Source organism: Mustelus asterias, chromosome 7, assembly GCF_964213995.1.
Source record: "Mustelus asterias chromosome 7, sMusAst1.hap1.1, whole genome shotgun sequence".
NCBI lineage: Eukaryota > Metazoa > Chordata > Chondrichthyes > Carcharhiniformes > Triakidae > Mustelus > Mustelus asterias.
This window is the reverse complement of record NC_135807.1, coordinates 70,026,764-70,044,140: the sequence shown is the minus strand read 5'-3', so window position 1 is coordinate 70,044,140 and position 17,377 is coordinate 70,026,764. Positions and strand designations below refer to the sequence as shown.

The window sequence follows — 17,377 nt, the reverse complement described above, 5'->3', positions numbered from 1 at the left end:
CTTTCACTCCAGTGGGTCACCAACTCCCTGCGAGTGGGGAGCTGTTGTAAACCCTGCTGGAATGAAATACTCCTGGCTGGGTGGGGGGGGGGGGGGGGGGTGGTGGTGGCGGGGGGGAAGGGAAACTCTAGCATGCCCAGAGATTTCACCCCCAGGCCCGCTAATTAGATGCAAATCCTAATTTAAATAAATTATACAGCTCTGCGCCGATTTCTGGCATGGAGCTGACGGCACCAGAAATCGGGCGCCTGGAGACTCGCAGAGGATTGAAGTCTCTGGGCCTGCTGGCATTTGCCCTCACCAGGAGTGGTTCACACCAGCGGGGTTTACAACTGCCCCCCACTATAGGGGAACAGGTGGCCCAACCCTGGTTGAAGTGAAGCGAGGTCAGTAAGGCCCCCCTAGCAGGTCAGGGGTAAGGAGAGCATGCCCCCAGGCAGTGCCATCCTGGCAATGCCAGCCTGGCCCCTGGCTTTGCCCAAAGGGCAAACTGGTACTGCCCACTGGGCAGTGCCAAGGGGGTGGAACCAAAGGGGGTAGAACCTATTGGGGGAACGATCAGTGGGGGTAGGTGGTCCTGCTGACACTCTGCCAGAGAATTGCAGGCAGATGGAGGGAAGAAGAAATCGGGGCTAGTCATCTGGGTGGGGGGGGTTGGGGTTGCCATAGGGGTCAGTGCTGCCGGGGGTGTTGGGGATGCCGGTTGTGGGGGTTCGAGGCTGCCAGGGGGTTGTGTTCGGGTCTGCTGGGGGGGGGGGGGGTGGTGGAGGGGGAGGGCACTGTCGGGGGTGATCAAGATATCTGGCCAGATGGGGGCTTGGGGAGATTGAAGTGGGCCAGGTGTGGGGGGGGTGGGGCATCACGGCTGGCCAGAGAGGTTTGGGAGGCCAGTGATTGGGGGTGAGGGGGGGGGCTGGGGTCAGAGGGATAGCGATGGGGGTCTACGGGGCTGGCCAGGGATCAGGAGGCCGGCAATGTGGGACCACTGCGCGTGCGCCGATTTCAGTGTTGACAGATCGGTGCATGCGCAGTGGCCCGCTCAGCGCTATGCTGCAGGCCCCTTGGGCAAGAATAGGCTCTGCCCACAGATTTTCAAAGGGAATCCCGCTCGGGCACTCTGCAGTGCTCCGAGTGTGGGAGATTCAATCTGAAAATCCCACTGAAAAAAATCAGCGGGAGTTACTCCCTTTTTCACATGAATTGGGGACTTAGAATTTTTTTGGGAGAATCCCGGCCAATATGTTCAAGTGTGGAAGAATAAGGGATGATCTAATTGTGGTGTTGAAGATGATTTAAAAAATTGATAAGGGAGAGAGAAATTAATTCCTCTGGTGGAATAATCCAAAGCAAGGGACTAAACTTAAAATTAGAATAGGATGTTCAGGGTGATGTTGAAAAACACTTCCTCACACAAGAGACAGTAGGAATCTTGAACTGGGTCCTTCAAAATGCTGTTGGACCAAGGTCCACATAAAATTTCAAAATTGAGATTGATGGATTTTTGTTAAACTGGGTATTAAGGGTAACAAAACCAAGAAGGATAACTGGAGATAAATTACAAATCAACCATGACCTAACAAAATGGAAGAATATGCTTGAGGAGCTAAATGTTTGTCCCCTGTATCTATGATTCTATGCAATGCACAAGAACTGACAAATTCTGAGGTCAGACATCATGGTTTTAAAATAAATTTCAAAAACATTGAAATGATGTATTCACATTTCATGTGCAATATAAGGATCTGGCAAATGAAGGGTTAATGTGAGACTGAATGCGGTGCCGCCCATCCAGTGATGTAAGAGAATACATGACCTGCACCGAGGGGTCAGTGTAGTGTTGGACAGAGCTGTGTGTAGATGCAAGCATGGAGACCAATTACTAGCTTAGGAACTTTACTGTACCTATATATATATATTTCCAAGTAGTTAATAGATACTTATTGTTGAACTACCAAAGAATACAAATACCCTAATAAGACCTATTGAACTACACCCAGCACCTCACAACAAGCTGCAATCAACTAATTCTGGGGCAATGCTTTATGTTTACCAATCATCTAATAGATAGTGTTTGTTCATGATTGGAGCATGAATGTGATGCCATATTCTTAATTAGCCACTACATAAAATAATCTTGCATACAAACCCTCAGCACAAGCTTCAGAGATATTCAGAAGGGCAAATGCACAACTGTACCACCACCCCACTATTTTGGTACCAAGATAGAAGTAATCTTTGCTTCTCGAGGTAGCTTTATTTGTGCTAATTTTGGATCCAAGTGCTGAAATCAGAAAATCAAGGCATTCTTTTTTATTCCAGCACAAGCGAAAGCAGCAAATGAGTTCCAGAATCACAATATATAAATAAAAAAGTCACTCTGAAACCCAAGATGAACATAAGATGCAAACATTGGACAGTGCTTTTTGTGGAAATTGCTCTACAGCCCAATGTTACTGATGAACCTTTCCATGAAGGAGCTTTTCCTCTGTTAACACGTATTGACCTTTAATGTGTGCAGTCTCACACTTCACGATGGATTAAATTGCATGATCTTTGGCAAAATATTCCTAGGTTCCTGAGTGAATGACACAGTTTTAAGTTACCACTTCACCTTTTTTTTAAAGATTTCTTCCAACTGTCCACTGTCCTACCTTCCACCATCAATTGGCTGCGGAATATGTTTTTGGGGAGTCATTCATTTCACAGGCAGTCAGGATGGTTTTCAGCACAGGAGGCCTCCCAAATGACCTCAGTATCTTCAACGGGAAAGTCACAGAAAACAGAAACAAATAATGCAAACATGTTCCAGTGGTCATCATTCACCTGGCCAGTTAGTTCTCATGATAAATCATCTGTACTTTCAGTGAAATGTCTCTAGCGACTTCCTGTCCTGATTGTAAAGCATACAGACTTCACCGCTAATGAAGTGTAATGAGAGTGTAAAGGTACAGACAGTTATAGACTGCATGTGGAATTTTTAAATATTGCCGTTGATTTTCTAGTCCAGCTGTATATTTCCACTGTATCCTCACTCATAACTTTGGATTCTTTTTAAGCTTGACCTTGTGCATTCTTTTGATGATTAAAGGTGACGGTACCAACTTGATTGATACTAAACTATCAGAATGATCAAGTGTAACAACAATAACTTGCATTTATTTAGCACATTTGCTGAACAAAGAAGCAAATGATTAGGGGACCAAAGTTTGGGCCAGAGTTCATTTTTTCTGAAGGAGGAGGTGACAATGCAGAGAGTTCTGGAGAAAAGTCTAGACAGTTGGACCCAAGCAGTGAAGGCTTTATGATGAGTTATGTGACAAAAGGAGGCCCAGGGGATTGAAATAGGAAGGTCTAGTGCATAAAGGGTTAATGTGGGACTGAGTACAATACCACCCACACAATGATGTAAGACATCTGACCCAGAGTCAAGGTCAGTCTGGAGATGGATACAGTTGGGTTAAGATCTACAGTGTGGTCAGCTTCCTATTTGTACCTTCGACTGAAGTACGTACCATGGAGGAGGAAGGGGCGCGTGGGGAAGGGGGGGGGGTGGGGGAAGTTGTGTGGGGATGTTCTGTTGGAGGTGTGAGGTGGCTTTTGGGGGGGGGGGGCGGTGTGTTCAGGGTGCGGGGTTCCATTTTTAATTTCTTATATCGGGCGCCCTGATTTTTTAAAACTGAAGTTGCTGGTGGGACTGGCTCAATCGGAGCCCTCCCCACCAGTGTGATGTCGAGGAACCCACCCCTTCATTTACTTTTCCCCCGTTAACTATTTTTCTCTCTCCACAGATGCTGCCGGTCCTGTTAGGGGTTTTTTTCCCCAGCACTTTCTGTTTTTATTTCAGGTTTCCAGCATGAATAGTCTCTTCCATTGATCCGATGAACTATTGCAAGAATGCCTTTATAAAAAAAATCTATGCATTAAAAAGAAGTTGCTTGTAACCTTGATATTTCCTTCAGCAAAGGAAAACACAAAGTAAACAGAAGATAGTACAGGAGTCCAATTGGCTGAGTTTCTTTGGTTTGGCACTTTCAGAACAAACAAACCATCGGACGTCCAAAATAAACAGCCCAGAAATTTGATCCCACACAGTCGGCGCTATGTATTCGGCTTATTGACTGCCACCCTCATCAGGTTGCTGAACATCAGGCATTGTTGACTCAATTTAAAGGACGCTTGTACCTCTTAAAAGGGAAGTGCAGTATGGCTGAGAGCAACAAAGGCAGTTTGAAACTGGGTGAGATGGCGAGAGAAACTGCGGATAGTTTTCCAGCTCTTTAGATGCAGTTTTGGAGGTCCCTACGCAAACAATTGGCAGAAGAAGGGCGACTTTACTCACAATGAGGGCATACTTGCACACCTGTGCCACCAGCAGCCTCACTACTCACAACACTCTCTGCTTTCCTTCACTTACCAGCACTCCACACTTTACTTCACCTCCTCCTGATCCACTCTGCTTGCAGCACCATTGGAAGTCTCAGAACCTCACATCTTGCACATTCCACGTGCGCCATTTTACCCCAACAGGCACATTACTGAAACAGCTCACGAGTTTTCTGCAAACAGACTTGTTTGTAGGAGAACATGGCACTCACCATTCAGAGTAGAGAGCAGAGATGATGGAAAGGCTCCTGACACATCAATTACCCACTGGAGGGGCAGATCCTTGACCTGACAGGCAGACAGAAATAGATGGCCAGAGCAAGTAGGCAAGCCAGAGGAAGCGGCCTTCAGGACTTCTTCTTATCTTGCCCCTCTTCCCCTCCCCATTTCTATCTCACCCTATATCCTCTGCATGATAAACTACAACTGCTTTCAGCAGTCAATCATCTCTCTGTGCTTATAGCTTACTCTTGTCTCCTCTCTTTCATTTCAGGGACAGAAAATAAGGAGGGATCAAGAGGCACTTGTACCGATTCTGACTTGATCTGGCCAGAGTGAGTAACAAATGAGAGACTGGAACCATGCCAGAGATTCCTTTATACCATTTAGGAGTGGAACAAATTTCCTGTGAGACAAAATGCTGCTGGGAGGTTAATTCATCGTGGGCTGGATTCTCCAACCTCGCCCGCAGCTGGGATTCTCCAGTCCTGCTGCTATGAATGGATGTTTGGCCGAGCACCAAATTCTCTGTTCTCGCTGGCAGCGGCAGTGGGATGTGAACGGCCGGAGAATTCTGGCCCATCTGTCTCAAAGTAGACAGTTAACTGGAACACTGAAAATCCTGATGTCCAAGGTCCAACATTACTATTGTCTAAATGGAAAGGAACTTTAAAATGCTTTCGTGCAAAGGGATCTGGGCGTCGTAGTACATGAATCGCGGAAAGTTAGTATGCAGGTGCAGCAGGTAATAAAGAAGGCAAATGGAATTTTGGCATTTATTGCAAATGGATTACAGCATTAAAGTGGGGAAGTGCCGTTGCAACGGTATAGGACATCGGTAAGACCGCATTTAGAGTACTGCGCACAGTTTTGGTTCCCTTACTTGAAAAACATGTACATACATTAGAGGCGGTTCAAAGGTTCACTAGATTGATTCCCGGGATGAAGGACTTGTCTTATTGAGAGAGATTGAGCAGTTTAGGCCTGTACTTGCTGGAGTTTAGAAGAATGGTGGAAATCTAATTGAGGTATACAAGATGCTGAAGGGGATTGACAGGGTAGTCATAGAGCAGATGTTTTCCTTTGTTGGGCATTCCAAAATGAAAGGCCATAGCTTTAGGCTGAGAGTGGATGTTTTAAAACAGAAATGAGGAGGAATTGCTTTAAGCAAAGGGTTATGAATCTGTGGGATTCTCTACCTCAGAGTGCAATGGACGCCGGAACACTAAACAAACTTGAGGAGATAGATAGATTTTCAATTAGTAGCGGGATGAAAGGCTATGGGGAGTGAGCAGCAAGATGTAGATGAGGCTGAGATGAGATCAGGCTATGATTGTACTGAATGGCGGAGCAGGTTCGAGGGGCTGAATTGACAACTCATGCTCCTTGTTCTTATATTCTTATTTAACAAACAGCGGTGGACCTAAAAGGCCTGCACCTGCATTATGATTTTATGTTCATTTGATAAATGCTAAAGCCTCACAGGAAGGTAAGTCTGCACTCATGGCACCATTGGCCCACATAGAGGGACCTGAAACAGATAATCTCCTGGAGCCAGACTGGACAGAAGCAAGACATTTTGGATGTTCTGTAGCTGGGTGAATGCCTTAATATCTTCTGAGCATTGGGACTGTCAGGAATGATTTCATCCTTGATATTCTAGTCCCGGTAACAGTATTTATTAATTTGATTCAATTCAACAGCATTCCTGTATGCTAATCGAAATTCACGGAGTGGCTCTTTGCCACAAGTTGCAGGGTCTTTTATTCACAAATAATGAGGGGTTCTGTAAACCTTCCATTATTTTCCCAGCATTTTTTGTGCCCAGGGGGCCTAAATTCAACAATAACTAATTTAACAAAAGCAAAAACCTGTGTCTGATTTGCCCAGGCATTCCGGCAATTCGATCAAGGCCTCACACTGCCTAAAACGAACGTAGGTCTCATTTCAAAATTGAAGCGAGGGTTCTCATGCTTATTTCAGATCCAGACTTCTGAATTTGTTTAGGATTTGTTGGAGCTTGCAATGCACAAGCCAATACTTCATGGCTTTGAATTGGGTGGAGTTGCCTAACCAGTGGAGACCACACACCTGAATTATGATGACGAGGTTGAGGATGAGTTTGATTCAGTGCTCAAGCCTCTCCATCCTGTCATCCTGTTTCTATGCAACATGAACAATCACATCCGATTTCTAGTGCAAACGAACTGCAGCCCCATTTGGTTCTTTTTAGCTTTAAAAACAAACTGATTAGGCCAGCTTTTAATTTCAGTTTTCAATTATCCTTCGTGATGTCTGTTGTTATTTGCATCTTAAGAGCCAGCTAAAAGATTAAATTGATGAGTGGTTTTTATATAATTTTTTTGTCTGGTAGTTTGTACATTTCTTTCCATAAGAGCATTAAATGTTCCGGTTACAAAGTGGAACATTCTTACTGGGAAGGTCTGTTAGATTACCAGAATAACCCTTAAGGCTGTCGGGGGATGGGAGAAGCTAGCAGTTCAAAAGCCAAAAATAGATAATCTGACATTATCCAGGATTGTCATTTTTATTGTCTGGTCTCCATAGAATTTTCATCATCCCCTGGAAATACATTTCATATTTTTGCCTTTTTAATATCAGCCAAAGAGAATTTTACTACCTTTCCTTCCTATTGAAATGACATCAATAGTATGAATCCTATTACTACCGGCTAATAACAATTCATAGATACACTGAAACACCTGAATGTGATATCTGGAGCAAGGGTATCTGATTCTAATTATTTCACAATGTGGAACAGTGCTTAAACATATTTCTGAATGATAGGAGGGTGGGGAAGATGTAAATGTCAGTTTTTATATCCTGTAGCAGGTTAAGCTGAGGTGTTATTGTTTTTAATTCTACATATTCAATCAGACAACTGATTTGAGCTACTGTTTAATTTGGAGCAGAAACTCTGAAGGATTTTAGTTCAAAGTGAAGAAATTGCAGTCAGTGAGGCAACGAGCTACAATATAGGATAGATACTCAGTAAGAATTAAAGCTAGAAAAATAGAATCAAAAGGATTAATGCCAGATAAAAAGGATTTGTGACATAAAGGAAGGGAATGGGTATAATTTGAAATGTGATAAAATGAGCACACATTTCTGTTTATTTCCTTTCTATGTTATTCTAACAATGCAGCTTGCCCAGTTATGCTAACGGTAGTTTTAAAATAACGCAGGCAAGTGCATTAATAATGGACTAAAAATTGCGTGCTCTGGAAATAAAACCCTATAGCTGAAAGAGAAATTTCACCCGCACATGGCAATATATCTATTTCAAATATTTCTAAGAGCAAATCTGCTCCTTGGTTGATGTTTTGCTGAGATAATGCTAACCTTAATTAAGTGTTGTCACTTTGTAATATAGATAAAGATGGCACCCAACTTGTGTGTAGCAAGCACTCAAAAATCAGACTGAGCTGTTTTTGGTGGGTTTAGTTTTGTGATAATCTTGGTCAGTAAAGCAGGAGAAATGCTCTTCTCTTCTTCAGATATTGCCATAGAAACCTTTGTGATGTTTTGGGAGGGTACATTGAGCGGGATTTTCCAGTCATGCTTGCTCTGAAACCGGAAGATCCTGGCTAAGATCAATGGACCTTTTCATGGTCCGTCGCTCGCCCATGATTCCTATGATGGGCACAATGGGAAAATTCGCCCCATTGAGTCTCATTTTAACCTTGCAACCCAACGATATCGCATTTTGACAGTGAAACCCCCCCTCCCCCCAGCCCCTGTCAGTGCCTTGTAGCAGATCTGCATTAAAATAGATGAAGTAGTTAGATGGCTTAGATTTAATTGCCTTTACAGAGACGTAGTTGCAAGATGTTCAAGATAGGGAAAGAAATATTCTAGGGTACACAATATTTCAGAAAGACAGATAGAGAGAAAGGAGGACGGGTGGCCTTGATGGTAAACGATAACATAAGGACATCAATGAGAAAGGACCTGGCCTCCGAAGATATGAAGTATAATAAGCAAAAAAGACCCATCCACGAAAGTTAAGGTCAATATTAGATTAAAGAAGAGGCTTATAATGTTGCAAAGAACAGTAGCAAGTCTGAGAATTGGGAGTATTTTAGAAACCAACAAAGGTCTACCCAAATGTAGATAAAAAGGTAAAATAGAATATGTGATTAAAGTAGCCAGAAATATAAAGACAGATTGTAAGATCAGGTATAAGCATTTACAAAGGAAGAGAGTGGTTAATATAGGCATTGGTCCCTGAAGCAGAGGCAGGAGAAATTATCATGGGGAATTTGTGTGCTTGTCTTCACATTAGAGAACACAAGTTGGAAATCTGAAATAAAGAGTAATTTTAAGGCTAAACAGTATAAGGAAATTAAGAAAATTAATATCAGCAGAAAAAAGGCATTGGAGAAACTTAAGGAATTAAAATCTGACAAATTCCCAGTCCCAGTCGGTCTACATCCCATTGTTCTCAAAGAGACAGCTGCAGAAATAGTGAATGCACAAGCTATGATTTCCCAAAATTCCGTAGATTTGGGATAGGGCCCATCAGTTTGAAGTTGGCAAATGTAACATCACTTTTCAAGAAAGGAGGGAGAGAGAAAACAGTGAGCTACAAGCCAGTTAACCTAACATCAGTCATTGGAAATCTGTTGTTAAGGAAGTTTGAACACAGAATTAGAAAAGTATAGAATGAATAAAACAAGACAATGGTTTTGTTAAAGAGAAATCCTGTTCGATAAATTTATTAGAGTTTTTTGAGGACGTAACTAGTAGGGAAGATAAAAGGGAACCAGTTGATGTAGTATACCTGGATGTCCAAAAGACATTTGATAAGCTACACCTATTAATAGGCAAGAGAACACTCATGGAATCAGGAGCAATATACTAGCATGGATAGAGGATTGGAGCTGGGAAGAAGCAGAGAGCGGACAACAGGGACATTTTTCAGTTCAATGTTGCAAAGATCTGTGTCGGAGCCTCAACTATTTACAATTGACACCACATATTCTTTTGCCTTTTTTTATTGTGTGTGGCGTGCATGCATTCATTCGTGTGCATGTGACAGCATATTTTTATTGTTTTCTTCAGGTTGAGTAGTTAATAAGTTTTCTCTTTTGTTGACTCTAGAAAGCCTTCTTTGATTCATGTCTGAAATAGTTAAATACATTCTGATTTGGAAAAGGCATATCCTTGTGAATAAAGAAATTTAAACCTTTGTTGTGACCAACCGAGGAGGTTGAATAGAGGAGATCTATTTCACCCTTCTCGACTGGTCATGTCAAAATGTAGATGCTAAGACCATTAACTCCCACTCAGGGATTTAAAGTCCTGGCCTGTTGGAAGAACTTCATAGAAATAGAAACCCTACAGTGCAGAAAGAGGCCCATCGAGTCTGCACCGACCACAATCCCACCCAGGCCCTACCCCCTTATCCCTACACATTTACCCGCTAATCCCTCTAACCTACGCATCTGATGCGCGACAATCAAGCACGAGGTACAAGGCTTCAGCGATTGAAGGCTTTTATTGACAAACAATGGAACTATCTAACACGAGTACACCAATCCAGACTGGAGGGGTCCCGCCTGAGCAGAGGGTCTTATACCTCTCCCCAGGAGGCGGGGCCCGACCGGGATGTGCCATAACAACATCCACCACAGGTATATTAATCCCACAGTGTAAACACCCTAACCCAACAACATTATAACAACCCCCACAGTGGCAACACCCTAACCCAACAGTAACATTGGAATAACCCCACAGTGGTAACCAATGATGGTTCACCACATTCACCCCTCCTTTAAAAACAAAGGCCGGCGGGGTGCGAAAACAGATCACATATATACAAAATTCACAAGTCCAGATGGTCTGGAGGACCGCACCGTCGCTGTGATCTCCTCAACACCGGTTGCGACACCGGAGCAGGTGCTTGCGGTGGCGTTCTCTCCAAAACAGCGTCCGGCTGTCCCCTCGAGGGCTCCCGGGCCGGTTGACCCTGGTGAGGCGGTGGTGCAGGGGATCCTGGTACCTTCTGTGGTGGCGCCGATCTCCGAGTCTCAGGCAAGCTGTACATGGGAGTATAACTGTTATGCACTGGTCCCGGTGCTGACCGCGCCACGTCTGGGGAAGAAAGAAGTGAAAGGGGGTTCGTGACAGGGGGTATAGGAGCGACAGGAGTTGCTACGTCCCCTGCGGGCGCCAGGTCTCGAATCGAGACCGTGTCCTCTCGCCCGTCAGGATATGCCACATAGGCATACTGAGGGTTGGCGTGGAGGAGTTGGACCGGTTCGACCAAGGGGTCAGACTTGCGGGCCCTCACATGTCGCCGCAGAAGGACGGGTCCTGGGTACGTCAACCAGGCTGGTAAGGAGATCCCCGAGGACGACTTCCGAGGGAATGAGAACATCCTCTCGTGGGGAGTAGCATTGGTTGCCGTACACAGGAGGGAGCGAATGGAATGAAGCGCATTTGGAAGGACCTCCTGCCAACGGGAGACTGGAAAGCCCCTGGACTTCAGCGCCAATAGGACAGCCTTCCAGACTGTAGCATTCTCCCTCTCCACCTGTCCGTTACCCCTAGGGTTGTAGCTCGTGGTTCTACTAGAGGCAATCCCGTATGAGAGCAGGAATTGCCTCAAGTCGTTACTCATGAACGACGAGCCCCTGTCGCTATGTATGTAGCAGGGGTACCCGAACAGGGTAAAAAGATCACTGAATGCCTTAATCACTGTGGCAGTCGACGTGTCCGCACAGGGGACAACAAACGGGAACTGGGAGTATTCATCTATGATATTGAGAAAATAGACATTCCGGTCCGTTGAGGGAAGGGGGCCCTTAAAATCCACACTCAGCCTCTCGAAGGGGCGAGTGGCCTTGACCAATTGTGCCCGGTCCGGTCGATAAAAGTGCGGTTTGCATTCCGCGCAAATCCGACAGCTTCTCGTTACTGACCTGACATCCTCCACCGAGTAGGGCAGGTTGCAGGCTTTTATGAAGTGGTAGAGTCGAGTGACTCCAGGATGGCACAGGTCATTGTGGAGGGCCTTCAAGCGGTCCTCCTGCATGATAGCGCATGTTCCGCGCGAGAGGGCATCCGAGGGCTCATTGAGCTTCCCTGGACGATACATAATATCGTAATTATAGGTGGAGAGCTCAATTCTCCACCGCAAGATCTTATCATTCTTGATCTTGCCCCTCTGCGTATTACTGAACATAAACGCCACGGATCGTTGATCCGTGATCAGGGTGAACCGCTTCCCCGCCAGGTAATGGCGCCAGTGTCTGATGGCCTCCACAATGGCCTGAGCCTCCTTCTCCACCGCTGAATGCTGAATTTCGGGACCTTGAAGGGTGCGGGAAAAGAACGCGACGGGCCTGCCTGCCTGGTTTAGTGTGGCGGCCAGGGCGAAATCCGATGCATCACTTTCCACCTGAAAAGGGATGGATTCATCCACCGCGTGCATCGTGGCTTTCGCAATGTCGCTTTTCAAAGCCTTGAAGGCCAATTGGGCCTCCGGCGTGAGTGGGAAGGTCGTGGACTTGATGAGCGGACGGGCTTTGTCTGCGTAGTTGGGGACCCACTGCGCATAATAAGAAAAGAAGCCGAGGCATCTCCTCAGTGCTTTTGCGCTAGCGGGCAAGGGAAGTTCGGTAAGGGGGCGCATACGGTCTGGATCAGGGCCGATGACCCCGTTTTCCACCACGTATCCAAGGATAGCTAACCTGCGCGTACGGAATACACACTTCTCCCTGTTATAGGTCAGATTCAGGCGAGATGCAGTGCGCAGAAAGTTTTGGAGATTCGTGTCATGGTCCTGCTGGTCATGGCCGCAGATGGTGACGTTATCCAGGTACGGGAAGGTAGCCCGCAACCCGTTCTGGTCCACCATTCGGTCCATAGCACGCTGGAAGACCGAGACCCCATTGGTGACACCAAATGGAACCCTAAGCAACTGATATAGACGACCATCTGCCTCAAAAGCCGTGTATTGTCGGTCCTCTGGGCGGATGGGGAGTTGGTGGTAGGCGGACTTAAGGTCTATGGTGGAGAACACCCGGTACTGCGCAATCTGATTGACCATATCAGATATGCGCGGGAGAGGATACGCATCCAGCTGCGTATAACGGTTAATGGTCTGACTGTAGTCGATGACCATCCGGGGTTTGTTCCCGCTTTTAACCACCACGACCTGCGCTCTCCACGGACTAGTACTGTGCTGTATGATCCCTTCTTTGAGGAGCCGCTGAACCTCAGATCTGATAAAGATCCGGTCTTCAGCGCTGTAACGCCTACTTTTAGTAGCGATGGGCTTGCAGCCTGGTACCAGATTCTTAAATAAAGAAGGTGTGGTGATCTTTAGTGTGGAAAGATTGCATGCGGGGCGCTTTGGGCAATTTGGAGGCTGCGGCTGATTCCCTACTGCCAGCGAAGGGAGTGGCCCACCGTACTGTAGGATCACACTCTTCATGTGGACCATAAAGTTTAGTCCGAGGAGAATTGGCGCGCAAAGGTGCGGCAACACAAGGAGCCTGTATCGCTCGTAAATTGTGCCCTGCACCTCTAGGGTTACCATACAACGTCCTTGGATCGGTACAGACCGGGACCGTGATGCCATAGAAATTGTCTGTTTGGCAGGTAGAACCCGGAGTCCACACCTTTTTGCAGTGTCAGGGTGAATAAAACTCTCGGTGCTCCCACTGTCAAACAGACAATACAGAGTACGACCATTTACCTTGATGTTCATCATCGAACAGTCAAGCCTGTGATGCTTTGTCTGGTCCAGAGAGATCGACGCCACCGTTGGCCCTTGGGCGTCACTGCAGGCTGCCGAGGTTGATACTGAGGACCCCTGCTGGTCGCTCCTGGTCGTCGTCGACCATGATGGCCGCCCCCATAGAATCATAGAATCATAGAAACCCTACAGTGCAGAAGAAGGCCATTCGGCCCATCGAGTCTGCACCGACCACAATCCCATCCAGGCCCTACCCCCACATATTTTACCCACTAATCCCTCTAACCTACGCATCCCAGGACTCTAAGGGGCAATTTTTTTTAAAAACCTGGCCAATTAACCTAACCCGCACATCTTTGGACTGTGGGAGGAAACCGGAGCACCCGGAGGAAACCCACGCAGACACGAGGAGAATGTGCAAACTCCACACAGACAGTGACCCAAGCCGGGAATCGAACCCGGGACCCTGGAGCTGTGAAGCAGCAGTGCTAACCACTGGGCTACCGTGCCGCAGATGAATCGCACGTGGGTGAGGGCGCCAAGCGTAGCGACTCCTGGTGGTCATCCTCCTCCTCCGTCAGCCACGATGGCGCCGTCCTGGATTCGCACGTGGTCGGGCCTCGCGGGTACTGCGACGCCGAAGGAGATTGTCTCCGCTCTGGAGGGTCACAGGCTGCACTGCCGTTCTTGGGCTTCGACCTGCAGACTTTAGCATAGTGCCCCTTTTTACCGCACTGACTGCAGGTCGCCGTTTTTGCTGGACACTGTTGCCGTGGATGCTTGGCTCCTCCGCAAAAATAGCATCGCTGGCCGCCTGGAGCTGCCGACGTCGTCGGGTCGATATGGGAGCGCGAGCCCGTGGGGCGAGGAGGAATTTGTGCTTGCTCCTGCCACGTTGTCTCCACGTGGTCTTCGGGGTACAGAGCCAAGCTTTTCGACGCTGCCTCCAGCATCTCAGCCATCTCCATCGCTTGGGTCAAGTTGAGGTTCCCTTTCTCCAATAGCTTAAGCCGGATGTACGAGGACCCTACCCCTGCTACAAACGCATGTCGGGCGAGGTCGTACATATACTGCTCAGCCGACACAGCTTTGCAGTCGCAGCCCCTGGCAAGCTGCAAGAGCTCATTGGCGTAGTCCTCCATGGTTTCGCCCGACTGCCGACGTCGTGTAGCGAGGAGGTAACGAGCGTGAATCTCGTTGGGTGGTCTCGTGTATCGTTTCTTCAAGAGCTCGATGGCCCTCGGGTAAGTGGTGGCCGCACGAATCGCAAGATAGACCGTGTCGCTTACCCTCGCGTGGAGGACCTGGAGTTTGTCGTCGTCCGTAGTAACTGCTGCAGAGGCCGCCAGGTAGTCCTCGAAACACTTCAACCAGTGGTCGAAGGTGTTAGAGGCACCGACCGCACGTGGGTCCAGCGTCAGGCGCTCTGGTTTCAGCATTTGCTCCATACTCTCTTTACTGTCGAGAGTTTTGTGTTTGTCAATAAAATTGGTGCGCAACAATCAAGCATGAGGTACAAGGCTTCAGCGATTGAAGGCTTTTATTGACAAACAATGGAACTATCTAACACGAGTACACCAATCCAGACTGGAGGGGTCCCGCCTGAGCAGAGGGTCTTATACCTCTCCCCAGGAGGCGGGGCCCGACCGGGATGTGCCATAACAACATCCACCACAGGTATATTAATCCCACAGTGTAAACACCCTAACCCAACAACATTATAACAACCCCCACAGTGGCAACACCCTAACCCAACAGTAACATTGGAATAACCCCACAGTGGTAACCAACGATGGTTCACCACAGCATCTCAGGACACTAAGGGGCAATTTTAGCATGGCCAATCAACCTAACCCGCACATCTTTAGACTGTGGGAGGAAACCGGAGCACCCGGAGGAAACCCACGCAGGAGAATGTGCAAACTCCACACAGACAGTGACCCAAGCCGGGAATTGAACCCAGGTCCCTGGAGCTGTGAAGCAGCAGTGCTAACCACTGTGCTACCGTGTCGCCCCCAAAGAAGGTGGAAAAATAGCCCTGCCCTCTCTGAGGATTGAACTCAGGACTTTCAGATTATGAGACTGACGCACTGCCTACTGCGCTAAGAAGGCACAGTGAGCTTAAAGCTCTGGGAAACTTTCTTCAAATCTTCCCTGGCTGGAGCCTGCAGCAAGAGTTCCTGAAGGCCCCAGCACAGTCCAGCTCCTGCAAACTCAGGTGGGCAATGCCCCCTCTTTTACTGCACTGGCTGCTGAATAACAGGTAGGTTTAAAGGGCTCAGTAAAATTGACAGGCCAGGGAGAAGATAAATGGATGGGATTTGGCTGTTCGGAAGAGTCGTCAAGGAATGGTGTGGAATCAGGTCGTGTCGGGAGAATAGTGAGTGGCATATGCTATCTGACTTTTCCCCATTTGAGTGCATGCATCCCAATAATGGATGATAGGAGTGAAAAACTAGATCACTACAGGCCTGATAGTTTAACATCATCTGTGGGGATCTTACTGGACTCTATTAGCAGAGACAGCGACTGAGCACTTGGAGAAGAATCATCTTGGATTTATAAGGGGTAGGTCATGTCTGATTAATCTTGTTGATTTTTGGAGTTGGTCACTAATGTGCTGGATAGGGGAATATCTATGAATGTCACTTAAAGGCCCTTCCAGAAAGCATTCGTGGGGGAAAGTATTAGAAAAAATGGTAACTCAATTACAAATGAAGCTAAATTTATAACATGAGTTAGTAATTGGTTGGAAAGAAAGGAGATAATGATTAGGAATGACTTTGTTCTCCATAGCAGGATACTGTTCAACATTAGATGTGATTCTAAATGGGACAGCACTTGCTAAACAGTCCTGATTGTGCTAAGAATTGCACAGACAACCAATTTAAGATTATCAGTCTGGTTTACAGTGTGGCTCACTTACATGTGCTAGAAAATACAAATATTCAGACAGGGCCCTCATAGAGTCATAAAGTAATACAGGTATACAGCACAGAGAAAGGCCTTTCAGCCCATTGCATCTGTGCTGGTCAAAGACAAACCATCCAACTAATCTAATCCCATTTTCCAGCCACTGGCCCATAGCCTTGTATGCCTTGGCATCACAGGTGCACATTTAAATACTTTTTAAATGTTATGAGGGTCTCTGCTTCCACCACCTGTTCAAAATATTCAATCAAGTTGGTCATACATGACCTTCCCTGAACAAAACCATGTCCTTTGTAAACAGAGAGCATGTCCATGTATTGCACTTTTTTCAACTAGACAAAAGCTTGAGGGTCAGCCATTCTTGTTCATTCTCCATGGCAATGCACTGACCAATCAAAGTCAACCTGCGTGGTTTGTTTTGAAACAAAGCTTGGCAGCTAACTGTTCCCTGGTGCATTCACCATAGCAACATCTCTACCAATCAGAGTCCACATGCCAACCAATCAACACTCTCTTCTCATGCATTGTATTTTTTTTCTCTTTAGCCTTGGTATTCTTGTGAATCTGTATTGATGAGTGCAAGACAAAAAGCTTTGATAACATCTCTCTTTTCAGCAGTACAGTGTTATATGTTCACGTTTACAGATGACACCAAGTTTGGATGTACACTATGTTGCTCAGTGGCACAGTGGTTAGTACTACTGCCTCACAGCACCAGGGACCTGGGTTCGATTCCAGACTTGGGTCACTGTCAGTGTTTTCATGTTCTCCCTGTGTCTGCGTTGATTTCTTAAGGATGCTCCGGTTTCCTCCCACAGTCTGAAAGACATGCTGGTTAGGTGCATTGGCCCAAACAGATGCCGGATTGTGGTGACTAGGAGAATTTCACAGTAACTTCATTGGTGTTAATGTAAGCATTACTTGTGACTAATAAATAAACTTTACTTCACTTTTTGCAAGAGAGCAGAAAGTTACAAATGACATAGGACAGAATCCTGTGGAGGCAAATGGGTCCTCGCCACCCGCCAGAGAACTGGCAAGAGCCTTATATTGCCTATTTTCAAAAACGCCATTGCAACTTGGGCCACAACACTGGTGGCCAAACCAGAAGGCCAG

The 17,377-nt window shown here is 46.6% G+C and overlaps 1 non-coding gene across 1 annotated transcript; it reads right to left on the bottom strand.

Moving 5' to 3' along the window:
* Window positions 1–15,369: 15,369 nt before the first annotated feature.
* On the bottom strand, window positions 15,370–15,442 carry trnam-cau (transfer RNA methionine (anticodon CAU)). Its single transcript has one exon. It is a non-coding gene; the product is annotated as a tRNA-Met (tRNA).
* Between the last annotated feature and the right edge of the window lie 1,935 nt (window positions 15,443–17,377).